The sequence below is a fragment of the Citrus sinensis genome, chromosome 3, assembly GCF_022201045.2.
Source record: "Citrus sinensis cultivar Valencia sweet orange chromosome 3, DVS_A1.0, whole genome shotgun sequence".
NCBI classification, from domain to species: Eukaryota; Viridiplantae; Streptophyta; class Magnoliopsida; order Sapindales; family Rutaceae; genus Citrus; species Citrus sinensis.
The window spans coordinates 31,725,834-31,738,732 of NC_068558.1; positions in this window are offsets into that span (position 1 = coordinate 31,725,834).

Below are 12,899 nucleotides of genomic sequence, written 5' to 3' on the forward strand. Positions count from 1 at the left end.
TGTCCATTTGGCAAACTTGACAAATTTGCCAACTTTTCATTTTTTCTTCAAATGTTTGGTAGCTCTTTGAAAAATTGCATGCTTTCTTGAATTTCATGCCACGTGCATGATTTTTCAACAATTCTCCACCTCGGCGAAAATTTGTCCAAATCTGAGCCGACTACCAACGAACCATCATCCCCAAAGTGGCTGCATCTCTGTGATTGTCTACGTACCCAAAATTTGGGATCAAGCCAACCGTAGTTCAAAATTCCCGAAGGACATATCTTAACACAAGCGAAGGATTTGAATTAGTTTCAAGCAATGTTGAAACTTAACTCCAGAAACTACCCTCGTCAACATATCTGATGGATTATCTTTGGTATCGATCTTTCTCAACAATACAACACCGCTCTCGATAATCTCTCTCACATAATGATATTTCACATCTATGTGCTTCGTTCGAGCGTGATATGTTTGATTCTTCGCAAGGAATATCGCACTTTGATTATCATAGAAGACCGCAATGTTCTCTTGGATTACTCCCAAATCACCTAACAAGCCTTTCAACCAGATAACTTCTTTTACAGCTGCAGTTGCTGCCATATACTCTGCTTCCGTAGTGGACAGAGCAATTGTCGATGGCAAAATCGACCTCCAACTAACTGGATCTCCACCCAATGTGAATACGTAGCCTGTTGTTGATCTTCACTTGTCAAGGTCTCCAGTGAAATCAAAATCACAATACCCAACACATTGTTGACCACAATCCTTCTTGAACAATAACCCAACATCAACTGTCCCATACAAATATCGGAGAATCCACTTTACCTCAAGCCATTGATTTTTACCTGGATTGTGCATGTATCTACTTACCATGCTCACTGCTTGAGATATATCGGGCCTTGTGCATACCATAGCATACATAAGACTACCCACGGCACTAGCATATGGAACACAAGCCATGTAATCGCGCTCTTCTTGAGATCTAGGACATGAAGAAGAGCTTAATTTGAAACGAGGAGCTAGAGGTGTACATACCGGTTTAGTTTTGTCATCCATACTGAATCTTTCTAGCACTTTCTTCAAATAATACTTTTGAGTCAACCATACGCTCCCATTCTTCTTGTCTCTACGAATCTCCATCCCAAGTATTCTCTGTGCATCACCCAAGTCTTTCATCTCGAACTCAGAAGCCAGCTGCTTCTGTAATCTTTCGATCTCATCTCTATTCTTCGAAGCTATAAGCATATCATCGACATAGAGTAACAAATAGATGAAACCTCCATCTGGTAGTCTTCTAAAGTAAACACAATGATCGTGTTCACTTCTGGTGAATTTCTACCCTTGTATAAATTGATCAAATCTTTTGTACCACTGCCTTGGCGATTGCTTCAGTCCGTACAAAGATTTAATCAACCTACACACATGATTCTCCTTTCAGCAACTCTGAAACCACAAGGCTGAATCATATAAATTTCCTCCTCCAAATCTCCATGTAAGAACGTCGTCTTAACATCCAACTGAGCCAACTCTAACTCATTTTCTGCAACTAAAGCAAGTAGGATACGAATGGAAGTATGTTTTACAACTGGAGAGAAAACTTAATTGTAGTCAATACCTTCCTTTTGAACAAAACCTTTTGCCACGAGCCTTGCCTTGTATCGAGGAGTTGATTGAGTCAGAGATGCTTGCTTTTTGGTGTAGACCCATTTATTGCCAATAGCCCTTTTCTCCTTTGGTAATTTTACAAGTTCCCAAGTCTGGTTTTGATGGAGAGATTTCATTTCTTCCTCCATGGCTAACTTCCACTGATCACTTTCGCTACTATGTAATGCTTCACCGAAAGTGTTGGGGATGTCATCATCAATAACTGGAAGTGCATAGGCTACCACCAGAGCTTTAGTAAGCCATCCGGGTTTCTTTATCTCTCTTCTTGGCCTCCTTGTTGCTATAAAATCATCATTATATACATCATCAATTGTTTCTTCATTTTGTGGGACATCAGAAGAAACAACCTCTTCTTCAACTCTAGGTGTCACCTCCATAGTTGAACCATTCTTTGATGTAGAACTAACTGGTACATATAGAGTTGCATCAAACTCCACCCGCTGCAATACCTCTTTGGTCTTGTTCTCCACCTGCTGAGAACTTGAAGCTTTCATCATTGAAGCTTCATCAAATGTGACATCTCTACTACACACAAACTTTTTGTCTTCGAGATCCCAAAGCTTAAAGCCCTTTACTCCACGTTTGAATCCCACAAAGATAGCTTTTTTAGCACAAGGATCCAGTTTACCATCTTTAACATGATAATAAGCTGGACATCCGAATATACGAAGGGAATCATAGTCTTGTGCATGCTTTCCAGACCACATTTCTATAGGAGTTTTACCTCCAATTGCAGCAGAAGGCAACCGATTTACCAAGTGACTTGCGTAGCCCACAGCTTCAGCCCAAAACTTTTTATCTAAACCAGCATTAGATAACATACACCGTACCTTCTCCAGTAAAGTATGATTCATACGCTTAGCCACACCGTTCTGTTGTGGAGTATGTCTCACTGTGAAATGTCTTTTAATATCCTCATTCTGGCATACTTGCAAGAATGGATCAGAAGTATATTCACCCCCATTATCAGATCGTAATACTTTGATCTTTCTGCCAGTTTGAGTCTCCACCAATTTCTTCCATTTCACGAAAATCTCTAGAACCTCATCCTTTGCTCGCATGGTGTACACCCACACACGTCTAGAGAAATCATCAACAAATGTAACAAAATAATGGCTTCCACCAATTGATGCAGTCTTGGTTGGTCCCCATACATCACTATGAACATATTCAAAGATCTCACGAGTATCGTGATTAGCTGTACCAAACTTGACCCTTGTTTTCTTGCCTACTACACAATGCTCACAGAAATTTAATTTACAGGTTTTGGTACCTTTTAAGAATCCATGCCTCATCAGATTTTGCAAAAACTTCTCTCTAGCATGTCCTAGTCGTACATGCTATAACTTGGTGGTGTCACTGTGCGCCTCAACAACATTTGCTTCATCAGTTGTGCCTTCCTTCAAATAGTACAGATTGTGACACCGAACCCCTTGTAGAATCACCATAGCCCCATGTGTAAACTTTATTATACCATTTTTAATGGTAACCTTGTAGCCTCTTGTAGCCTTTAGCTTCTAAAGCACCCATAGAAATTAGATTTTTCTTTAAAGCTGGAACAAATCTAACCTCTTTGAGTTCTCTGACCATTCCATCAAACATTTTGAGCCGAATTATTCATATCCCCCTTGTTCGACAAGGTTGATCATTGCCCATCACAACTGCACCGGATTCCAGATTACGAAAATCTGTAAACCATTCCTTAATAGGACACAAATGATAGGTTGCTCCAGTATCAAGTATCCACTCGCTCGAACTAGCCACGTATACTACAGGAGTAATACTTAGTGAATAATCAGAGTCTTCATCTTTCCGTGCCATGTTTGCTACTGCTGGTTTCTTCCCATCTCTCTTTTGAGCCTTTGGACAATCTTTCCTCCAATGGCTCTTTTCATGACAAAAGGCACACTCGTCTCGAGCTATATATCTGCTTCTCGATTTGGATCGAGAATTCTTTCCACCACGCTTTTTCTTTTTCTCCATCTCCCAATCTCTGGTCACCAAAGCTTCAGACGATGCTCGTTCAGAATTTTTATTATTATTCTAAATCTCCAAGTTAGTCAATGTTGTGCAAACATCTTTGAAGATGATCACGCTTTTTCTATATATTAAGGTAGTCACAAAATGGCTATATTGCTCTGGTAGTGAGTGTAACAAAATCATAGCCTTGACTTCATCCTTAATACCTTTATCAAGATTCTTCAAATCAGCAAGTAACTTTTCAAATCTTAAGACATGATCGTGCATTGACACCCCAGGCTTCATTCGAAAACCATATACTTGGCTCATTGCATGAAGGCGATTTTCAGGACTTTTCACCAGGTACTTCTCCTCCAATGTACGCCACAAAGTCACCGCACACTCCTCATCTTTCACCAAGTATTTCACCTCCTTGGTCAAACAAGATCTGATCTGACCACAAGGTTTCTCGTTCATACGATCCCAAATTTCTTCATCATACAAGTGTCTTTTATTTTTCAAAACAACATCAAGATCGATTTGAATAAAGGCATCCATAACTTCGCGCCTCCACATGCCGAAGTTGATTTTCCCATCAAACTTTTCAACATCGATTTTCTGGCCTCCTATAACAGGTGCTGAATAGCGATTTGACAAATCTCACCTCCACCTGAAGTGTCTCCTGAAATAGTCTCGGTAGATCTCTCCCCAATTCTGGAAGTTTCACCTTCTACCATTTTCTCAATGAACTATTTTCACTTGAAAAACAGTCTCTATGATGTTAATTTCGCATGAATAAATGCACCAGGAAAGTTTCCAGGAGACTGGACGGGAACTTGGTCCCAATTAAAAGCCAGAATCCTCAGACTCTTATCGTCTTTGTTGACAGAACTTTCCTAGACATGCAAAAATACACACTACTTACAATAGACTGTCTCCCAAGTACAAATGGCCATCTCCACCGTATTCGTGAACAGTACCGTATACGGGAATAGTACCGTATATGTGAACAGTACCGTATCCCCCCAAGTACGAACCGTCGGCTCTGATACCACTTGTTATGCGCGGAATGCGGAATCAAGCGCACCAAATAATTATAGAAAAATAAAGGACACAAGAATTACGTGGTTCGGTAATTAAACTTGCATCCACGGAGGCAAGAAAGAATAATTGTTTATTTAACAATTAATAGAGTACAAATATTTGAGTAACGAATCTCACTTCCCAGAAACCCAAATATACCCAGTACTCTTATACTCTGCAGGACAGATAAATTCCCCAGACACACTTCTCTCAAAAGCTTAGAAACTTATAAGCTTAACAATTTTGGGATTATATGGAATGAAGAAATGCTCTCTATTGATAGGCTTGAAGCTAGTACTATTCCACCTAACCCAAGTACTATTCCACCTAACCCAAGCACTATTCCACCTAACCCATGCAAATATGTCAATGGTGTCCATTTGGCAAATTTGCCAACTTTTCATTTTGTCTTCAAATGTTTGGTAGCTCTTTGAAAAATTGCATGCTTTCTTGAATTTCATGCCACGTGCATGATTTTTCAACAAGAAAGAGCATGCACAGATTGTGTTACCGGTTTTCTATCGCGTTGATCCATCATACGTGAGAAACCAAACAGGGAGTTTTGGGGATTCATTTTCAAAGCTTCAAGAAAGATTTGAGCAAAATTTGGAGAAGCTGCAGACATGGAGGAAGGGATTGAGAGAAGCGGTCGGTTTGTCTGGATTTCATTATCGTAGCATCAGGTGAAAAGTTACTTTTAATTTCTCATGCTAATTCATGCAGCACTCTTAGTTAAATTTCCGGATGCTAAACTACAATTTTAAATTTTTTTTAGGTATCAAATTCTAGGCTTCTTGACTTCCCCACTTTTGAACCCCGATAATTATGAAAGAACTTTGACAGAATTAATAATAAAAGACCAATAATTTTACAATATATTTAACAAAATTAATGGTGGTCTGTCGTTGTTTAAGCAATTTCAACCTCACATACCTCCATCAGAAAAAAAAGAAGTCACACATACTCCTATAATTTAAGAGTTATTAATTTATAGGGAGATTGTAGTGGTATATATTAATTTCAATTGGAAAACTAGCAATCTCCCTTATTTCATATTTGATGCAAATCCCTCCTATTTGAAGTTACTGCTGCTAATTTTTTGTATTTGGTAGGCCTGAATCAGAACTTATAAACGAAGTTGTTAATCACATTTTGAAGAGACTGCTGGAAGAAGTGTTTCGGCCGCGTGATAACAAAAGCCAGCTGGTTGGAGTGGAATCAAGAGTTGAGGAAATTGAATCTCTACTAAGTGTTGAGTCGAAAGATGTTTACGCTTTAGGGATTTGGGGCATTGGTGGTATAGGCAAAACAACAATCGCTAGAGCTACTTTCGACAAAATCTCTAGATAGTTTGAAGGTTCTTGCTTCCTTGAAAATGTTAGAGGAGAGTCACAAAGAACGGGAGGATTAGCTTGCTTGCGACAAAACTTATTTCAAATTTATTGAAGGATGAAAATGCGATTCCTGGTATTGACCTCAATTTTAGAAGGCTCAGCCGGATGAAGGTTCTAATTTTTTTTTATGATGTGACTTGCTTCAGCCAATTGGAATCTTTAATGGGAAGCCTTGATTGGTTGACGCCAGTGAGTCGAATCATATTAACCACTAGAAATAAACAAGTGCTTAGAAATTGGGGGGTGAGTAAAATATATGAGATGGAGGCATTAGAATATCATCATGCTCTTGAGCTTTTTAGTCGACATGCCTTCAAACGAAACCATCCTGATGTTGGTTACGAGAAACTTTCAAGCAACGTAATGAAATATGTTCAAGGAGTTCCTTTGGCTCTTAAAGTTTTAGGTTGCTTTCTATATAAAAGGGAAAAAGAAGTCTGGGAAAGTGCAATAAATAAATTGCAAAGAATCCTCTATCCAAGTATTCTAGAGGTATTAAAAATAAGTTATGATGGTTTGGACAATAAAGAGAAAAATATTTTCCTTGGTGTTGCTTGTTTCTTTCAAGTGAGGATGTAAATCTAGTAATGAAATTCCTTATTGCAAGCGGCTTCAACCTAGAAATAGGAGTAAGTGTTCTAGTTGATAAGTCTCTTATTGTCATATCAAATAACAACAAGATAACTATGCATGATTTGCTACAAGAATTGGGTAGGGATATTGTCAGTCAAGAATCAAATGATCCTGGAAACCACAATTGGTTGTGGCATCACGAGGATATCTATGAAGTTCTTACATATAATACGGCAAGCAATTTGCTGTGGATTATTACTTTGGAATATTCTAGCATTTACAAACTTGATATGGACATATCAAGTTTGCTCAAACTCTCAAATTGATGAATCTAGAATTAATAGAAGAGTGAAAATGATTAGAAAAAAACAATAGTGGTTATAAATGCCGTGACAACTTGTATAATTCTTTGTAAGGATAATTTATAATGTCAATTTGTTTTGTATCCCACATGCGTAAATTTCATGTTCAGTATTACTTGTATTATTATGTTCCTTCGTTCGTTTGCAATTAAGAGTTTCAGTGCCTAGCAATAACTATATAAACATGAATTACTGAAATTTGATTAGAGCAATGATAAAAATTTTGCTGCTTCTGATACAGATCCCTCGACTGCGAAAATTAGATCAAGCTGAGCTTGCATTCCCCGTAGTTAACCCAAAAAAAAAATAATAATCATTACTATGACTTAAATTTTAATAGAAAACAAAAAACGAAGCAAGAGTGAATAAAGTAATACCAGAGCAAATTTAGGATTGTTAGGTCGAATTTGTGGACCAACTTCAGAACATCTAATAGTAAACTTAGGAGGAAGGATTTGAAGAAGCTGCGGCGGCGGCAAATACGCATCAAGATTCACACTGCTCCTCACTTTGAGGCCAAAAGAGTGCGGAGGCGCGACAAAGCTGACGCGCGATTCTTGTGCTGCGATCGGTCTTCGGCGGCCTGCGCTATGACGCCGTCGGTACGTGCTTGAGACGTACAGCGGATTCGCGCTTGTTGCGGTGCTGACCGCCTGGTCCCGACGATTTGTACGTGTCCATTTCGCATTCGCGAAATTGCTCATCGTCGGTCAATTCGAAGTAATTCTTCTTCGAAGAAGAAGAAGTTGAAGAACAATTGTCATTGTAATTGCAAGACAAGAACAATGGCTGATAATTCCCACGATGCCTGTACGACGAAAAGTTTATATTTTTCCTTCCGAGTTGGGGAATTCAAAGGCTGAATTGAGCGGCCAACGTCATCATCAATTTCAATTTCGTATGTGATAATCAAAGCAAAGCTTCGTACTAGTAATATTTGAACAATCTTCATTTGGCAGGCCCAGCCCAGTCCAGCAAGTGAGCAATGTTATCATTTTTGAACTCGTGGCGGTTCTGTATTATTTGCAAATTATTTGCAAAATACTCTTTTTAAGGGAGAGGGATATATTTGATGCTAGAATATTTTTAAAATAAATGGTGCTTTTAAAAGGTGTACGACTGTAAAGATATGTCTAATTAAACAGTGTCATATTTAATAAAAACATATTCTTTTATTTAAAGATGCATCCATTCACGGTTTCTTGTTTTAGTTTGAAATGACAATAGTTTATTTTGGACCAATGATGATCTAATTCAAAATTTGATTTAATAACCATGAATGAAACAACCACTTTCTGGTAGTTCTCTTAAACTTTATTAAGGAATCTATGTTGAAGGCTGTTTCATTCTTTAGTGTTGTAAAAAATACATTTTACACTCTGAAATTTAAAATGACCTTTTTTTAAATAAAATTTAAAAACAAATGCCTCTAACTAAGGAAGAAATTTTAGAATGCATCAGAAATACCATGTCAGTCATACAACAAGTGAATCATGCTCGACATATGTGCACTTATTTTAAAAAATTATCATGCAAATGATGGTTACATTAAATCTAAATATGTATATATCATAGATGACACAACCTGCCTCAACCCTTTTGCTGGATCTGAGGTGAATCATGCAATTTTATATCTAAAGTTCATGACATAAACTTAATTCATGAATATATAACACCAGCCTTGGCCTTTGTTATAAACATATAATAATCTATGTGCCTCATTAAAAAAAATATATTCAAAACTTGCATAGTTCACATCTCACTGTACATACATACACTTCAGATACAGACATATAAACATAAACGTGGTCAAAATGTAAGTCATGCAGTAATGCGTGCGTGGCCCAACCTCAATTGATTAAAAACTGAACTGCACAAAATCCTATAGAAACCTTAGAGAAATGGGGTAAATAGGAAAATAACAAGCTTGCAGCTCAATGAATGAATATAATTCTATATAAAAATAAATTAGTGCTTTAGTGCTTGTACATAATTGTATGACATAACTTCATACTGAACGCTTTACAAAAGCAAACATGAACTCATATATACATACATGAAAAAATTGTACCAAATAATATATGGAGAAATAACTCTCAATACTCACTAGGATCATCGTCGCATGAGTAAAGTGGGGGAAAAAACCTCTCACTACTCAGCGAAATTAACTACATCATACGGGTTGAGTAATTTAACTCTCAATACTCATGCGTATAGCCTATGGGGAAGGGTACACATATGGTGCTTGGTGTTGTGCAAATTTTAATGTACTCGCAAGCGCACGAATCTATTGTAGTATAGATCAATGGTGACGAGTGTCGATCCCACGAGGAGGTGGATTTTAATTATATGTAGAATTAATTTTGTAAATGGGTGGTTGAAATTGTGGTGGAAGTGATTTAAATTATCCTAAAATTGGAATTGAGATTCTAAAATTGGAATTGCAATGGCGAGAATAAATTGAAGCGAAATCTATTGAAATGACGTACTTGGGTATCTGGATCCGTATCAACGTGCATCATGGGCTAAATAATCCGTATTAATGCCAATTAAATCATGAGGGGGGAATCCACACCTCATGAACCACGCTCTAATCAATATGGTGCTAAGGGCTTATCGTGCCAAATAATAATAACCTTGTACCAGAGGGCCGGTGAAACCAAGGCGGTACTAGACAAGATTAGTATTATTTGTCGACGAGAAGTCAAAACATCCACAAAAACTAGAGGGGAAGAGAAAATAAATTTACCAAATAAAGCCCATGACACATGTTGAGACTTCACCTTCAACCCAAGCTTGAAAGAAAATTAGCCACTCATAATTGAACTAGGGGCAAAATGGGAATTTATTAAAATACGAAGAAAATACAAGATGGAGAAGGAATTACAGAAAATGGATCCCAAAAATGGATTCAGAGATATCAAATTAGGGGGGGAAAGCCCCGTTTTTATAGATACATGGAGTAAATCATGGCCATCGGATTAAAAACAGTTTGGACGCTCAGGATTGCGCCACGTCATCAGTCAACAGTCTACGGTTTGACCACGCGGATGAACAGTAACACATTTTGACTCGGATGAATAGTAACGCGGTTTGACTCGGATGAACAGTAACGCGGTTTGGTTGAAAATAATCCTGTGTGATGCATGTACTGTACGCGAGATTTTTCATCCACTGATATGCTGCCACGTCACCATCAACAGTACATAAGAATTTTAGCCCAACAGGATCGTGACACCTCATCAGTCAATGCCACATCATCGGTCAATGCCACGTCATCGATCCGTCTATGTGAACAGTGTTGTGAACAGTAACGTAGTTAGTACCGTACACGTGAATAGTACCGTACATATGAATAGTGCCATTTTTCCTTTTATGCTCCTCCTAAGGTTTTCGACCGTCCTGAGTTCAAAAGTGATGTCCGTTCTGATCTCTCCTTTATTGTGAAATGACTATAATGCCCCTAAAATACATAAATTACTTAATTAAAATAAAACACACGTAATTAAATCACAAGAATGTTAAAAACATAAAAGTAAGGGTTGTTAGTAAGACTTAAAATGTAAAATGATGGTTTTCTCCTTTATAAATATGCATTTTCTAACACTCAACACACCCCCCAACCAGCTTATTGCTAGTCCCTAGCAAATAAAGCGAAAACAAAATTCAAATTCAAAATGATTTTTTTTTTGAAACACTCGTATTTATTCAATCAGATGAATGATAGCAATCAAATAAAAGTATAAGCATTATCTCCAGTCTAAAGAAATATCACACCCATATCAACCATCCACATGAATTAGCCCAGTAGACTTTGTTATAGCTACTTTCAAGAATGACATGTCAAACCCCAAAATCTCACTGGAAGTAGTGACACTCTCACAAATAAATTAAACCCAATAAAAATAGTCACTCTAATGAATGGTAATTGAGAGAGAAAATAATAAAGAAGTGATATCACATGCTCTCACCAAGGTGAAATAAATATGCCCTCAGCTTATAAATAATACGAACTCAAGTCAAACAAAAATGCTAGTCAACCCACTTTATTTATCTTTTTTTTTTATTATGCATCACTACATCTTTTTAGCCCATATAACTAGCTTCTACTTCAAACTATAGTTCCCTAAAATCAAGAAGGACTTTTATTAGGACGAAACGTAGGCTAGGGACATGGCTAACAAAGAAGGAAAATAAGGAAAACAAAGTGTATGTTTGAGAAAAATGCAGAGATTTTTTTTTTTTTTTGGAAGTTGCAAGGTGGATTTCACCTATTATTTTTATTTATTTTTCTTTTTGAAACAACAACTTTTGTTTTTTTGTTTTTTTGGCATAACTTTACTGAACAACATGATTATTTACATTTTCTCAAACATAAATAGGTGATGGAACTTATAAGACATTGGGTAATACTCCAAATTGGAGTGGGTCAAGATGATAAGTTGACAAAGAAAAAGGTTTTTTTTTTTTTAAAGGCTCAAAAGGGTTAACTATGGATATTTGATAAAAGGGATGGCTAGAAAGGCTCAAACGGATCAAAGATGGCCTTTCCATCGTCTTTTAGGGCTCTAAATAATCTTCCATATCTACTAGTTAGATGGGCCTCCAAATATAGCAACACACTCTTTTTTCTTTTTTTCTTTTTTTTTTCTTCTTTTCTTTTTTTTTTTTACAATTTTTTTAAGGGTTAACTCAAAAGCAATTTAGAGATCGTGTGTAAAATAATAAACTGCTAAGCTGTATAAAGAGTGGGCGAAAGGGTTATTCTCCAAGAAAAATAATAGGCTCAAAAACTCACTTGGTACTTATTATGACATGTTCATTCCTTCAAGCAACTCATATTTGTCTCTGACATCAACATGTAGAGTAGCAAACATAATGTAACATCACTTAAGACCAAAGATAATACAAATACTAAAATTTGAAATTAATCATGTCATCCAATGTTAAAACAAATCACACAAAATTTTTTTTTTTTAAACAACATTCTACCCCCCAACCTATTCTAAACATGAAAGGAAAATATGCATGCAGAAATGTGAAAATGATGCATAAAAACTAATTAGAAAAGTTACACGTAAAATGATAGAAAACGAAAATTTTTTTTTTTTGTTTTTTAAAGAAGATGCGTTTCTAGAGGAACTACACTCCATATTCAGCCATCTTCGACTCACAAGTTGGAAAATGTATATTTATAGAGGAGAAATTAAAAAGAAGAAAAATAAACATAAAAACATAATAAAGAAAAAGAAAATGTTTGAAATTTTTTTTTAGTTTTTTAATTTTTTTTTTTTTACGATAAAGATGCGTTTCTAGAGTCACTACACTCCATGTTCAGCTATCTTCGACACAAAAAGTTAGCAACAGTTAGTTTCTACAACAAAAATTAGTAAAAACTTAACCAAAATTCCACAATTGTCGACTATTCCCTCCCCCCAACCAGAACGAAACATTGTCCTCAATGTTTGAAAGGAAAGAAGTAGAGTTTAGAAGACATCACCTGGGTGGTGCAATACAGAAAATAATATTTACAAGCGGAGAGTTAAATCTAATTTGTACTTCTTACTGCGGCTACTGTTACCATCATTATTTGGGCGCTCCAACAAAAAGGTCCAGGGGTCTGGCCCCGGTTTATAAGCTTGTAACATATCAAGTAGCTCATTAGCAGTGTGAGCACAAATAAAAAGTTTTTTCACATTAGAAGGAATGAAATAGTTTTTTATTGCATGGTTAAGAAATGCGATAAAGCCATCATAAAAGTTATTGACATTTAGCAAACCGATGGGTTTCTAGTGGATGTGCAGATGGGCCCAAGATGCTAGTGTGATAAGTGTCTCTAGTGTTGCAAGATCTCCTGGAAGGAAAATAAAAGCATCAG